Below are 13,513 nucleotides of genomic sequence, written 5' to 3'. Positions count from 1 at the left end.
GGCACCCACGGTAACACCCTCTACACATTGCATACGCATCTCGAGGGTTCTTCCGCATCGTTACGGCCGCCGCGCCCTCGCCGGGGAGAGACTGCAGGGTCCCCATCGCGCAGATGGCCCACAATGCAGGTGGTTCCTTATCAACAGACGTTTATTTCAGCCTTTTGTTACGACAAATAAGCCTACAATGAATGTCCTTGCACAGACGTCCTTGTGCACATTACAGCGGTATTTTTAATGCATGCTTCGGATGCTCTGAGAATATTGCCCAATAATTTACTTAATGGATCCCTATTTTTAAACGTTTAGATTGTCTCCAATTTTTCCACCATTATAAACAACACTGCTATGATCATAAATCTTGGCACATACCTCTGATTACTTCCCTGGGATTGGATGAATTTCTAGAAGAAAGTGCTGGGTAAATACATTTCAGCCTTAAAGCTGCTTCAAGCCCGTTTTGCAAGGGCTGAGTCAGGGCCGCCCTGCCTGGTAGTGCAGGTTGCACACTGCTCAAGATGCCCAGGAGGGGGCTGGAGGGGGCTGAGGAGGAGCCCATGGTCCACTGGCCAGGTATCTAGGTGTCCCCTGGCGCAGGTGGCTTTTTCTAGTCCTCACGAAAATGCTGTAGGTGCCAGCAGGGCCCGGGCTGGTTGTCAGAGGCCGAGTCTGAAGTCACAGGACCCCCCTGAGAGAAACTAGCCACCTAAGGTTCTGGAGAGCCAGGGGGGCAGGGTCAGCTGCAAGGATGTCCGGTCTCCTTCAGGTGACTCTGCGTCACTCAGGGTGAGAGGCAGCATGATGTCTCTTCTGTCACCACCCCTGGGACTGCCCGCCACCAGCAGGAACGGGGCCCCCACTGGTCACCAGCTGACCCATGTCCATCCAGTCCTGAGGGTTTGCCCCTAAATTAGCCGCCGTGGCCCATCCCTGTTCCGTGGCCTATCCCTGTTCCATGGCCCGGGAGCCTATGGACCCCGGGCAGGAGGGTGGGACCCTGGACAGCCAGCGGGGTGGTGGGGACAGAGGAGAAAGTCCCTGCGCCCTATGAAGCGGGCTGAGGGGACCGGGAAGGTGCTCCCGCAAGCCGGGTCCTGGGGCCGCCACCCTGGTGACACCCAGCACGGGGCGGGACGCAGTCTCAGTGGACGCTGTCCCTCCAACCCTCTGGTCCCCCGGGCCGGGGAGCAGTCCTGTCCCCCAGGGGCCAGGTCCGGGCTTGCGTGGAGAGGCCCCCCTCCCGCCTGGCCCGGCGGCTGCCACATCCTCCCAAGTCCTCACGTTTACGCTTTACCATGAGGCCACGACAGGGCCACAGCAGTGGCTCCCAGTCGTGAAGGTTGAGGTGGCCGCTGACCAACAGAGCAGACCCTGCTGGATGGAGACGGGCTTTGGGCAGTTCCAGGACGGGGCTCCGGACGGAGGGTCAGCCCAACCCGGTGGAAAGGCCCAGATGGAGAGGCCCCGGGGGAGCCGCGAGCCGGGCAGATGGGGCGTCCCAGCCGCCTCACCACGGAGACGGCAGCAGTGGCAGCAGAGAGCGTTCAGCCCCTTTGTCTGGGGAGTGAATGCAGTGACCTGGGGCAGTTTCAAAGCCCCGTTTGGGTAGAAGCGTCTCTTGTGAGATGATGGGCTTTTAATGATCACCTTTGACCCTGTCAGCTCGGTGACTAAATGTATGAGACAGAGAGAGAGAGAGAGACTGGGAGATGGAGAGACAGACAGACACAGAAACAGAGAGAGACAGGGAGAGACAGAGAAAGGGACAGAGACACGGAGACAGACAGAGACAGACGCAGAAGAGAGAGATGGGGTGGAAAAGAGACAGAGATGGAGAGACAGAGACAGACAAGAAAGAGGGGGCAGCACGAGGACTGTCTTCGGGAGGCTCAGGGCACCTGGCAGGACCCCTGCCCTCTGGTCCCGGGAGGTGGGGTCTTGCACGTTAGTATTTCCTTCCTCCGCACAGACAGGGAACCAAGGCGGAGAGAAGGGGGGAGGGAGGGAGGGGAAGGGGCGGGTGTCTGCTCTATGACACGGAGCCCTCGGACCAAGTGAGGGCGTCTGACCCACTGAGGGGCCAGCGTGAGAAGAGCTGGGGGGCTGAGGCCGGGGATGCACTCGGCCACCGCCCCCCCAGCTTCGTCCCAGTGTTTACAGACCTGAAGTGCCTCTAGCAGTTGGTAAGTGGGTGCCCCATAACTGCCCCACATCTGTCACGTGGGAAACAAAGGCAACAGTCTCCTTACAGCCCATGAGTCCGTGAAACAGGCAGAGTGACCTTCTTCTAGGTGATCAGCTGCCTCCGTGATGACACTTTGGTCGGGGCAATCTTAGCCCCGACCCCCCAGGATCCTGTAAAGTCTCCTTTAACATATAAATATTCCTTTGGAAACTTCCTTTATCTCTACTCCCCAAGACATAGGTTGGCAATCATCCTCCAAGCATATGGCACCCCTGATGTACGTGGAAAGGGCCTCATGAGTAAGGTCTTACGAGGCAGTGATAAATGACCTTTCCTAACAGCAACGAGCCCATCAGGATCCTGGAAACCTTGCTTCCAAATTCCTCAGAGGCATCTCGGTGGCTCAGCCGGTTAAGCATCTGACTTTGGCTCAGGTCACGATCTCACAGTTTGTGGGTTCGGGCCCCGCCTCGGGCTCTGTGCTGACAGCTCGGAGCCTGGAGCTGCTTCAGATTCTGGGTCTCCCTCTCTCTCTGCCCCTCTCCTGCTCAAGCTCTGTCTTCTGTCTCTTTCAAAAATAAATAAGCATTTAAAAAACTTTCAAATCCCTTAGAGATTTACATTATGCCTAACCACCCCCAGCCTGAAGGCATGTGATCAGTCACCCCTCACAGCCCCAGTGCCTGCTCATCCTGCCCACGGGTCCTGTCCCCAGGCTTTACTAAAAACCAAAGACGTCTCGGGAATTCTTCCTTGGCCATCGGCTCCGGACTCCCACCACTCCCAAACCGCATCACCTGGATGTCTCCTAAGCCGCCCCCACAGGCCCCTCAGGCCCCGTGTCTAAGGGGTGAAGCCTGGCAAAGCTGAGTGGGGGGAGGGGTGGAATCACCGTGTGCTTCTCGCCAGAACAGCAACTCCATGGCCCAAGGTCCAGACATTCCTTGAGAAGCTTCCAAATGTTTAAACACTGCCTCAGACTAAAACAAAACAAACGCAACAACCCTCTGTGGACTTTGACCCATCCCAGAGTAAATACAAAATTTAGGGAGAGAATTTACAGGTAGATGTCTCTACTCGAAATCCACCTCTGTCCTTGCGTCGGTGGCATAGCGGTGAGTCCACACCCGCAAAGTTCTGCAAACCGACCTCAAAGGTTTCTCAGGACCCGGAATCCACCGTGGGGTACCTGGGTATTCTGGGTGCGCTGCGTGGGGGCCGGGCCTCCGGAGACCGTGACCAGGGAGTTCTCGGGTGGGTTTTGTCCCAGTAAAACCCCACTCGCTCAGATGACCCTAACGCAGGGCTCGCAGGGAGGAGGGCAGAGCCCGGCCAGCCCAGGAGACAAGGTTTACCGAGCACGTAGAGAAAACAGGATCCAGGTGAGGCTTAACTGCGCGTGAACAAAATGCGTCCCCGGGCACCAGAACCACCACCCGCCAGCCATCATTTATATGCTGATCAGTCTCTCACTGCCTGAGAGCCTCAGCCTTGCCAGGATTCCCTCCCTCCAGCCCTTCTGCGTCTGGTGGCAGTACTTGAACTCTGCAAGCCCCAGCTAGTCAGAGGTTCCCGATTCAGCCCACCCCCCACCCTCTGCGAGGCCAGCCTGGCTGGGGGTCACTATCACACACATCTGCCTCTCCGTCCTTGAGGCAGGAGGACAGTGGTTCCCAGAAACCTCCGCCCACGGTGGGGGGGTGGGACTCTCCTCTGTCCCTTCTCGGGGCGCGCCCAGGGACAGTAAGAAGGGCCGAGACTCAGGCCTTCCCTGGGTTCTGAGGCGCCCCAGTGTCTCTCTGCTGGAGCCCCCGCTTTGAAACGTGTTCAAAAACACCACTGAAAAGCTTTCAGCGCTGAAGCTGCAAAGTGCTAGCCTGAGGGAGAACTGCTTTGTTTGGCCCGCTTTCTCTGACTTAAAAAAAGGTGTGTGGGGGAGGGGAGGATCACACAGAAACCAGACTGCCAGCTGCCCCCCCTCCCCCACAAGCCCCTGCGCTGGGGCCCCTGCAGGGCCCGGAAGGTCCTCTTCTAGAGGAAGACACCCTCCAGCCCCAAGGCGTCCCCTTCCAGCACCGAGGGGACCTCCTGTGCATCACGTGCCTGGCCCCTGTAGACACCTGAGTTTAATGCTCCTGACTTAGAGGAAAAGACAATTTGAGGGACCCCTGTAACAATCAGGCTGTTCCAGGAAGATGTAAGGACAGCGAGCCAGTCCACAAAGCGCCTGCTCCTTGTGGAAAGAAATCACTCAGGGGTCGGGCTCTGCTGAAGAAAGCGTTTTACTGTTCTATTTCTGTCCCTGATTTGGAGAAGAGTTTTGGGTGTAGTACAGGCTCGTTTGAGGATGCCCTTGGACAAGGGCAGTTTGAGGCCGCCATTTCGACGCGGTCCTTTTCAGGCTCATTTGACAGACAGGAAAGCCTGTCACTTGGCAACAGAAGGAGCCACTCAAAGCTACCACACCTGCTTCACAAACTGCCGGTGGCCCCCACACACTGAAGCGATCATATGTGCCTCTAAATCGAATTCCCCAGCAACATCCGGGGCCAGATGCTTTCTGCAGTGGTGCTGGCCACAGAGGCGGCACGAACAGGTGTTCACCGACTCATCCCTACACGGACCCTTGGTCCCACCCCATCCCTGGCCCTGGTTTCCAATCTCGACACCCTGCCGGGCTTCCGCAGCGCAAAGATGACGACGTCAGCCGCCCTGATCGGCATCGGGGTCGCCTGGGTATGCCTCCAACACGTCACTGGGGAGATGCCCAGTGACAACGCGGCCTGGGCCAGATTGGCACGCCCCGTGGAACAGCCTGGCAGTATGAACTCGAGCTGAATACCCTGTAACCCACCAATCCCACCCCGAGGCAAATACCAGCGTAAACGTGCAAACAGGCACGCGCAAGCACGGTCACGGCCCCACTCTCCGAAACAGTCCCTAAAGGAAACTACTCGAATGCCCATAAACAGTAGAGTAGGTGAACACACGATGATGTTATCACAACCGGATATTATTCAGCAACGAGAATGAGCGAACTGGACAAGAACACTCCATGTTACGGACGACTTGACTTGCCAACCTGCTGGCGAACGAGCCCCCAGATCCAGAAGAGCACAGACTAGACAGTTCCATTCATCTAAAGTATAAAAAACAGGCATGATAAAAATCGGGGTGATAGTTGATGTTAAGAAGAAAACAAATCAGTATATCATGGTATATGGAAAATACCGTAATTTTTAAAATGCTTGTATTTATTTTTGAGAGAGAAAGAGAGCAAGCAGGGGAGGGGCAGAGAGAGAGAGAGAGAGAAAGAAAGAGAGAGAATTCCACAGGCTCCGTGCTGACAGCAGCAGGCCTGACTCCGGGGCTTGAACTCACAAACTGCGAGATCATCACCTGGGCTGAAATCGAGAGTCAGATGCCCAACCAATTGAGCCATCCAGGCGCCCTGAAAATATCGTAATTTTTAAATGGGCAAAAGATTTTACAGACACTTCACCTGAGAATGTACCTGAACGGCCGGTAAGCACAGGAAAAGCACCTCAGCATTATTAGTCAACAGGGAAACGCAAATCGAAACCAGTCACCCTGCGACCAAGATGCTCTATGCCACGGGCATAATGGCAGAGGCAGGTGGCCAGCCAGTGTCCACAGTGAGCTACACACCCACAAAATGGCTAAACCCAATAGGACTGAGCACACCGTGTCCTGTGGGATGTAAAATGGTACAGCCATTTGGAAAAGTTTGGCAGTTCCCGAGAAAGTTCAATATAATCACCAGACGCATGAATTTCCCAGGGCTGCTGTTAACAAATGACCACCAACTCAGTGGCTTAACGCAACACGAACTTTCTTTCTTGTAGTTCTGGGGATCAGAAGTCCAAAATGAGTCTTTAAAGGGCTAACAGCAGGTGTGGGCGGGGCTGGTTCCATCCGAGCCTCGGGAGGATCCTTTCTTGCCTCCCACTTTCTAGAGGTCACCACGTCACCCAAATCTGCGTTCCTATTCCCACAGTCTTCTCCCCTGACTTGGCCACTCCTGCCTCTCTGTCATAAGGACACTGAGCCCACCCAGATAATCCAGGATGACCTCCTCATCTCTAGACCCTTAATTTAACCACGTCTGCAAAGTCCCTTTGGCCACACGAGGCCACGCTCACGGTGTGTGTGCCGATGCACTGGCACGTTTAACAGGAAAGACGCGGCGGGTGTTCAAGACAACGGAAGATGTGGGCAGCTGTGACCAGGCACGGACGGACCATAACCACGTACCTGCTCCTTAAAGCCCACAGCGCACCTCGGGCCCGGGTGAGGTCTGACCCCCAAATGTATCGCAATGGCTCCACAGATATGATAGTTCACAAATCACTCATTCTCTCTCCAGAGTTCAATTCGAATATAACACCCATCAGTGAGCAAAACGATGCCCGGGAACAATTTGGTAAGGAGTAAAATACAGGGTCTCATATTTTTATTTTTTTAGTTTATTCCCTTATTCTGAGAGCGAGGTGGGGGGAGCAGAGAGAGAATCCCGGGCAGGCTCAGCAATGTCAGCACAGAGCCTGACGTGGGGCTCGAACTCCCAAACTGTGAGATCATGTCCTGAGCTGAAATCGAGTCAGACACTTAATCGATTGAGCCACCCAGGCGCCCCCATAGTCTCATATTTTTAAACAGTGAATCCATACAGTTGGGAAGTGAAGGTGACCGAAGCGTCGGGAATAACACAGCTGAGCCGCACCAGAGCCACGAGCCACCTGCCCAGTCCAGCTACCGGCACAGGAAGGGCCCGTTTCGCGCTTGCAACGACCGGTGGGAAAGAATAGGCTTCCCCATGACAGTTCGGAGCCTCTCACCCGGAAAACTAGATTTCAAAGAAAGGAGAGGTCCTGGGTGAAGGGATATATCACGTATGAAACCAGCCAGAAAAGGGGGGAAATGGGACACTGTGCTGCTTACTCTGGGGTTTTATTTTTGTGGTTGTTTCTGGACCCAGCAAACGGTGCTCGTGGAGAGAAAGGAAAAATAAGATCTGTCGGTTTGGTGTCCGGGGAGTTGGTATTAATTGTCACGTTGAAAGAGTGCTTTTTCTTCCTGAGCTTTCCAAGCTTCTGGAAATAACACAAGGGGAGAAGCCTGGGGAGGAAGACGGAGAACCGATTATTAAGGGCTAAGTGCGTGACAGGTCTTTTGTCTTTACAACAAAACATCACCAGCCGATGCACACGCTACGGTGTTTGGCACAGCCCCATTTCATCTTCAAACCAGGTTGTTACAATACTGGCTTGAAGGGAGCCTGAGCCACACCGCGACCAAGATGCTCTATGCCACGGGCATAACGGCAGAGGCAGGTGGCCAGCTGGTGTCCACGGCTCCGGTTTGAGAAAACATCCTCCTGAGGAAAACATCCCCCTCCCTGTGCAACATTCCAACTGAAGGGGCTTTTTATTTTTTTTTAATGTTTATTTTTGAGGGAGAAAGAGAGACAGAGAAACAGAGAGAGACGGGCACGAGCAGGGGAGGGGCAGAGAGCGAGGAGACAGAATCCAAAGCAGGCTCCAGGCTCTGAGCTGTCCAAACAGAGCCCGACGCAGGGCTCGAACTCACGAACCATGAGATCATGACTTGAACCAAAGTCAGACGCTTAACCGACTGAGCGAACAAGGTGCCCCTTGGACAGGCGTTTTAGACGTCTGTCTCCCAGCATGAGCCTCTCAGAGACAGAGGGGCACAGAGGACATGGGTAGGACAGCTGCCTGGGTGGGGAGAGGCAGAGGCCCCGGGGCAGGCCCCCAGCAATCTGCGGCCTCCGACAGGACGACAGGCTGATGAACATCTCTGTGAGACTTAGTTCAAGTAGCATCTTCTTCAGGAAGAGGCCGTTAGGAAACAAAATTCAGGGTCTATCCACCAAGAAGACCTAACAATTGTAAACATTTATGCTCTAAATGTGAAAGCACACAAATATATAAATCAATTAATCACAAACATAAAGAAACTCCTTGATAATAATACCATACTAGTAGGGGACTTCAACACCCCACTCACAGCAAAGGACAGATCATCTAATCAGAAAATCAACAAGGAAACAATGGCTTTGAATGACACACTGGACCAGATGGACTTCACAGATATATTCAGAACATTTCATCCTAAAGCAGCAGAATATACATTCTTCTCCAGTGCACATGGAACGTTCTCCAGAATAGACCGCATACTGGGACACAAATCAGCCCTAAGTAAGTACAAAAAGATCGAGATCATACCGTGCGTACTTTCAGACCACAATGCTATGAAACTCAAAATCAACCACAAGAAAAAACTGGAAAGGTAACAAATACTTGGAGACTAAAGAACATCCTACTAAAGAATGAATGGGCTAACCAAGAAGTTAAAGAGGAAATTAAAAAGTATATGGAAGTTGGGGCGCCTGGGTGGCGCAGTCGGTTAAGCGTCCGACTTCAGCCAGGTCACGATCTCACGGTCCGTGAGTTCGAGTCCCGCGTCAGGCTCTGGGCTGATGGCTCGGAGCCTGGAGCCTGTTTCCGATTCTGTGTCTCCCTCTCTCTCTGCCCCTCCCCCGTTCGTGCTCTGTCTCTCTCTGTCCCAAAAATAAATTAAAAAACGTTGAAAAAAAATTAAAAAAAAAAAAAAAGTATATGGAAGTCAATGAAAATGATAACACCACAGCCCCAAACCTCTGGGAAACAGCAAAGGTGGTCATGAGAGGAAAGTATATAGCAATCCAGGCCTTCCTAAAGAAGGAAGAAAGGTCTCAGATACACAACCTAACCTTACACTTTAAAAAGATGGGAAAAAAACCAGAAAATAAAACCCCAAACCAGCAGAAGACAGGAAATAATAAAGATTAGAGCAGAAATTAATGCTATTGAAACCAAAAAACAAACAAACAAAAAAAGCCAGTAGAACAGATCAAAGAAACCAGAAGATGGTTTTTTGAAAGAATTAACAAAATTGATAAACCACTAGCTAGTTTGATCAAAAAGAAAAAGGAAATGACCCAAATTAATAAAATCAAGAATGAAAGAGGGGAGATCCCAACCAACACAGAAATAAAACCAATAATAAGAGAATATTATGAGCAATTATATGACAATAAAATGGGCAATCTGGAAACATGGACAAATTCCTAGAAACATATACACTACCAAAACTGAAACAGGAAGAAATAGAAAATTTGATCAGACCCATAACCAGTAAGGAAATAGAATTAGTAATAAAAAATCTCCCAAAACACAAGAGTCCAGGGCCAGATGGCTTTCCAGGGGAATTCTATCAAACATTTAAGGAAGAGTTAACACCTATTCTCTTGAAGCTGTTCCAAAAAACAGAAATGGAAGGAAAACTTCCAAACACTTTCTATGAAGCCAGCATTACCTTGATTCCAAAACCAGACAGAGACCCCACTAAAAAGGAGAACTATAGACCAATTTCCCTGATGAACATGGAGGCAAAAATCCTCAACAAGGTATTAGCCAACCGGCTCCAACAATATATTAAAAAAATTATTCACCACGACCAAGTGGGATTTATACCTGGAATGCAAGGCTGGTTCAATATCCGCAAAACAATGTGATTCATCACATCAGTAAAAGAAAGGACAAGAACCACATGATCCTCTCAATAGATGCAGAGAAAGCATTTGACAAAATACAGCATCCTTTCTTGATAAAAACCCTCAAGAAAGTAGGGATAGAAGGAGCATACCTTGAGATCAAAAAAGCCATATATGAAAGACCTGGTGTTAATATCTTCCTCAATGGGGAAAAACTGACAGCTTTCCCCCTAAAGTCAGGAACAAGACAGAGATGTCCACTCTCGCCACTGTTATTCAACCTAGTATTGGAAGCCTTAGCCTCTGCAATCAGACAACACAAAGAAATAAAAGGCATCCAAATCAGCCAGGAGGAGGTCAAACTTTCACTCTTCGTAGACGACATGGTACTCTATATGGAAAACCCAAAAGATTCCACCAAAAAACTGCTAGGACTGATCCATGAATTCAGCAAAGTGGCAGGATATAAAATCAATGCATCCTATAATCATTGGATGGAAATGATTGCATTCCTATACACCAACAATGAAGCAACAGAAAGAAAAATCAAGGAACCGATCCCATTTACAGTTGCACCAAAAACCATAAAATACCTAGGAATAAATCTAACCAAAGAGGTGAAAAATCTACACACTGAAAACTATAGAAAGCTTATGAAAGAAATTGAAGAAGACACAAAAAAATGGGAAAATATTCCATGCTCCTGGATAGGAAGAACAAATATTGTTAAAATGTCAATACTACCCAAAGAAATCTACATATTCAATGCAATCCCTATCAAAGTAACACCAGCATTCTTCACACAGCTAGAACCAACCTAAAATTTGTACGGAACCAGAAAAGACCCCGAATTAGCCAAAGCAATCTTGAAAAAGAAAACCACAGCAGGAGGCATCACAATCCCAGACTTCAAGCTGTATTACACAACTGTCATCATCAAGACAGTATGGTACTGGCACAAGAAGAGACACTCAGATCAGTGGAACAGAATAGAGGACCCAGAAATGGACCCACAAATGTATGGCCAACTCATCTTTGACAAAATGGGAAAGAATATCCAATGGAATAAAGACAGTCTCTTCAGCAAGTGGTGCTGGGAAAAAGGGACAGCGACACGCACAAGAATGAACCTGGACCACTTTCTTACACCATACACAAAAATAAACTCAAAATGGTTGAAAGACCTCAATGTAAGACAGGAAGCCATCAAAATCCTCAAGGAGAAACCAGGCAAAAACCTCTTTCACCTCTGCCGCAGCAACTTCTTACTCAACACGTCTCTGGAGGAAGATGTGCAAAAGCAAAAGCAAAAATGAACTACTGGGACCTCATCAAGATAAAAAGCTTCTGCACAGGGAAGGAAACAATCAGCAAAACTAAAGGGCAACTGACAGAATGGAAAACATATTTGCAAACGACATACCAGATAAAGGGTTAGTATCCAAAATCTATAAAGAACTTATCAAACTCAACACCCAAAAAACAAATAATCCAGTGAAGAAATGGGCAAAAGACATGAACAGACACTTCTCCAAGGAAGACATCCAGATGGCTGACACATGAAAAAATGCTCAACATCACTCATCATCATGGAAATACAAATCAAAACCACAATGAGGTACCACCTCACATCTGTCAGAATGGCTAACATTAACAACTCAGGCAACAACAGATGTTGGCAAGGATGCAGAGAGGATCTCTTTTGCATCGTTGGTGGGAATGCCAGCTGGTGCAGCCACTCTGGAAAACAGTATGGAGGTTCCTCAAAAAGTTACAAATAGAACTACCCTATGACCCAGCAATTGCACTACTAGGTATTTAAACCAAGGATACAAAAATGCTGACTCGAAGGGGCACATGCACCCCAATGTTGATAGCAGTGCTATCGACAACCACCAAAGTATGGAAAGAGCCCAAATGTCCATCGATGGATGAATGGATAAAGAAGATGTGGTATACAGATACAATGGAGTATTCCTCGGTGATAAAAAAGAATGAAATCTTGCCATTTGCAACTACGTGGATGGAACTGGAGGGTATTATGCTAAGTGAAATTAGTCAGAGAAAGACAAATATCATATGACTTCACTCATGAGGACTTCAAGACACAGAAGTGATGAACATAAGGGAAGGGAAACAAAAATAATATAAAAAACAGGGAGGGGGACAAAACAGAAGAGACTCTTAAATATGGCGAACAAACTGAGGGTTACTGGAAGGGTGGTGGGAGGGGGGATGGGCTAAATGGGTAAAGGGCATTAAGGAATCTGCTCCTGAAATCATTGTCGCACTATATGCTAATTTGGATGTAAATTAAAAAAATAAATTAAAAAATAAAAAAATTTTTAAAAAGAAACAAAATTCAACCAACCACATTTTAAAGATCCTTCTGCCTCTCTTCAATAATTCAGGATCGGTGGCATCCAGCCAGCAGACAGACGGGCTCCGAGGAGCCGTGCGCAGACTCCCGCGGGCAGAAGGGGGCAGGAACAAGGCAGTCACCCGACACGGAAACGCAGGGTGGTCATCGCATCTGTTACTTTCCTTCAGGAGACGGCAGGGTTCCGTCGGTCAGACCATGTAACTAGTGCCCACCGGGCGACTCCTGACTGACTGGTAAGAGTCCATTACTGGGAGACCCAAAACTGTGACTGTCTTGGTCTGGTGACGCCAGGCTTAGCCCGTGACTCTACCTGAGCTTCTACTCTACCTGGCTTCTTTCTCACAGGGCCTCGAGGACGAAGTGGGCAACACGCGTGCTCGGGGGTGCCCGTGTCCCCACACCCATTGTCGCCCTCTGCTCAGGGTCCCAGAAGGCTCCTCCTGCAAGTTGTCTCCGGGCTCGGGGCTGCTGGCTCCCACCTCGGTCCGGCCGGGCACTGGAGGCTGGGAGGAGGGAAGCCCGAGTGTTTCTGTCCTCGGTTTTGGAAGCATCTCCGGCGTCGTCTTCAGCTTCCTCCTGGGGCCAGCTCTCCGAGCCCCTCCTTTGGTCCCAGCCTCCAGCTCCAGCCCCCACCGGGCTGCGATGACGCCACCAGGGACCTGTTCCTCCAGCCCAGAGGGTGGGGGGGGGGGGGGGGGGGGCTCTGGGCTGCCTTGCCTAGCTGTCTGCGGCTCTTCCTAGGCCGTTATTATTTGTTCAGGTGGGAAGCTTCCCTCTGCGGAACCACCTCTGTGTTCCCGATCGAACCGTGACTGATAAAGTGCTCACCGAGGGTGAGCTGTTATTTTTAAACACAGCATTTTCAGGCTCACACATTCTACCCCCCTTTGCAGTAATAACGTGTTTCCAGGTCTTCCCCTACCACCTGATGACACATTCAGTAGGAATGAAGTAAAACGGAGCTGTTGTGGCTGGCTGGGCCACCTAATACCTTCTCTGTTAGTAAGAGGATCTTCAATGCATCCCCCTGAAACCCAGCGCTCTCCCGTCTCTCCTGCTCCTGGAGGACCTCACTCAGTTGTAGAGACGGGAAAACTTTTGTGCACACCGGCAACAGACAAGGGGACACAGCGCTCGCGGGTTCTGCCTTGGAGTAGAGGAGCTCACAGGACGAGGGGAGAGAGATAAAGAACGGAACAAGGGCCAGGAAGAACACGCTAGGATTGAGAAGAAAGTGGGCATCGTTTACAGACCACATGATCGTCTATGTCAGAAATCCAAACCGATCTACAGATAAATCATGGAGAATAATGAAACTGAGCAAGGCAGCCGAACACAAAATCGGCTTTTAAAAACTGTATTCCTA

At 50.3% G+C, this 13,513-nt stretch overlaps 1 long non-coding RNA gene across 1 annotated transcript; it reads right to left on the bottom strand.

The window, feature by feature from the left end:
* Positions 1 to 6,642: 6,642 nt before the first annotated feature.
* Positions 6,643 to 12,830, bottom strand: LOC109260074 (uncharacterized). Its single transcript, XR_002076830.2, has 3 exons — positions 12,136 to 12,830; positions 7,148 to 7,324; positions 6,643 to 7,052 (listed from the first exon to the last, which is right to left on the bottom strand). It is a non-coding gene; the product is annotated as an uncharacterized LOC109260074 (long non-coding RNA).
* Positions 12,831 to 13,513: the final 683 nt, after the last annotated feature.

This window comes from Panthera pardus, unplaced genomic scaffold (genome assembly GCF_024362965.1).
Source record: "Panthera pardus isolate Hobbes unplaced genomic scaffold, ASM2436296v1 HiC_scaffold_14, whole genome shotgun sequence".
Lineage (NCBI taxonomy): Eukaryota > Metazoa > Chordata > Mammalia > Carnivora > Felidae > Panthera > Panthera pardus.
Note: the sequence above shows the minus strand (reverse complement) of the source record. Positions and strands in the feature narration are given on the sequence as shown.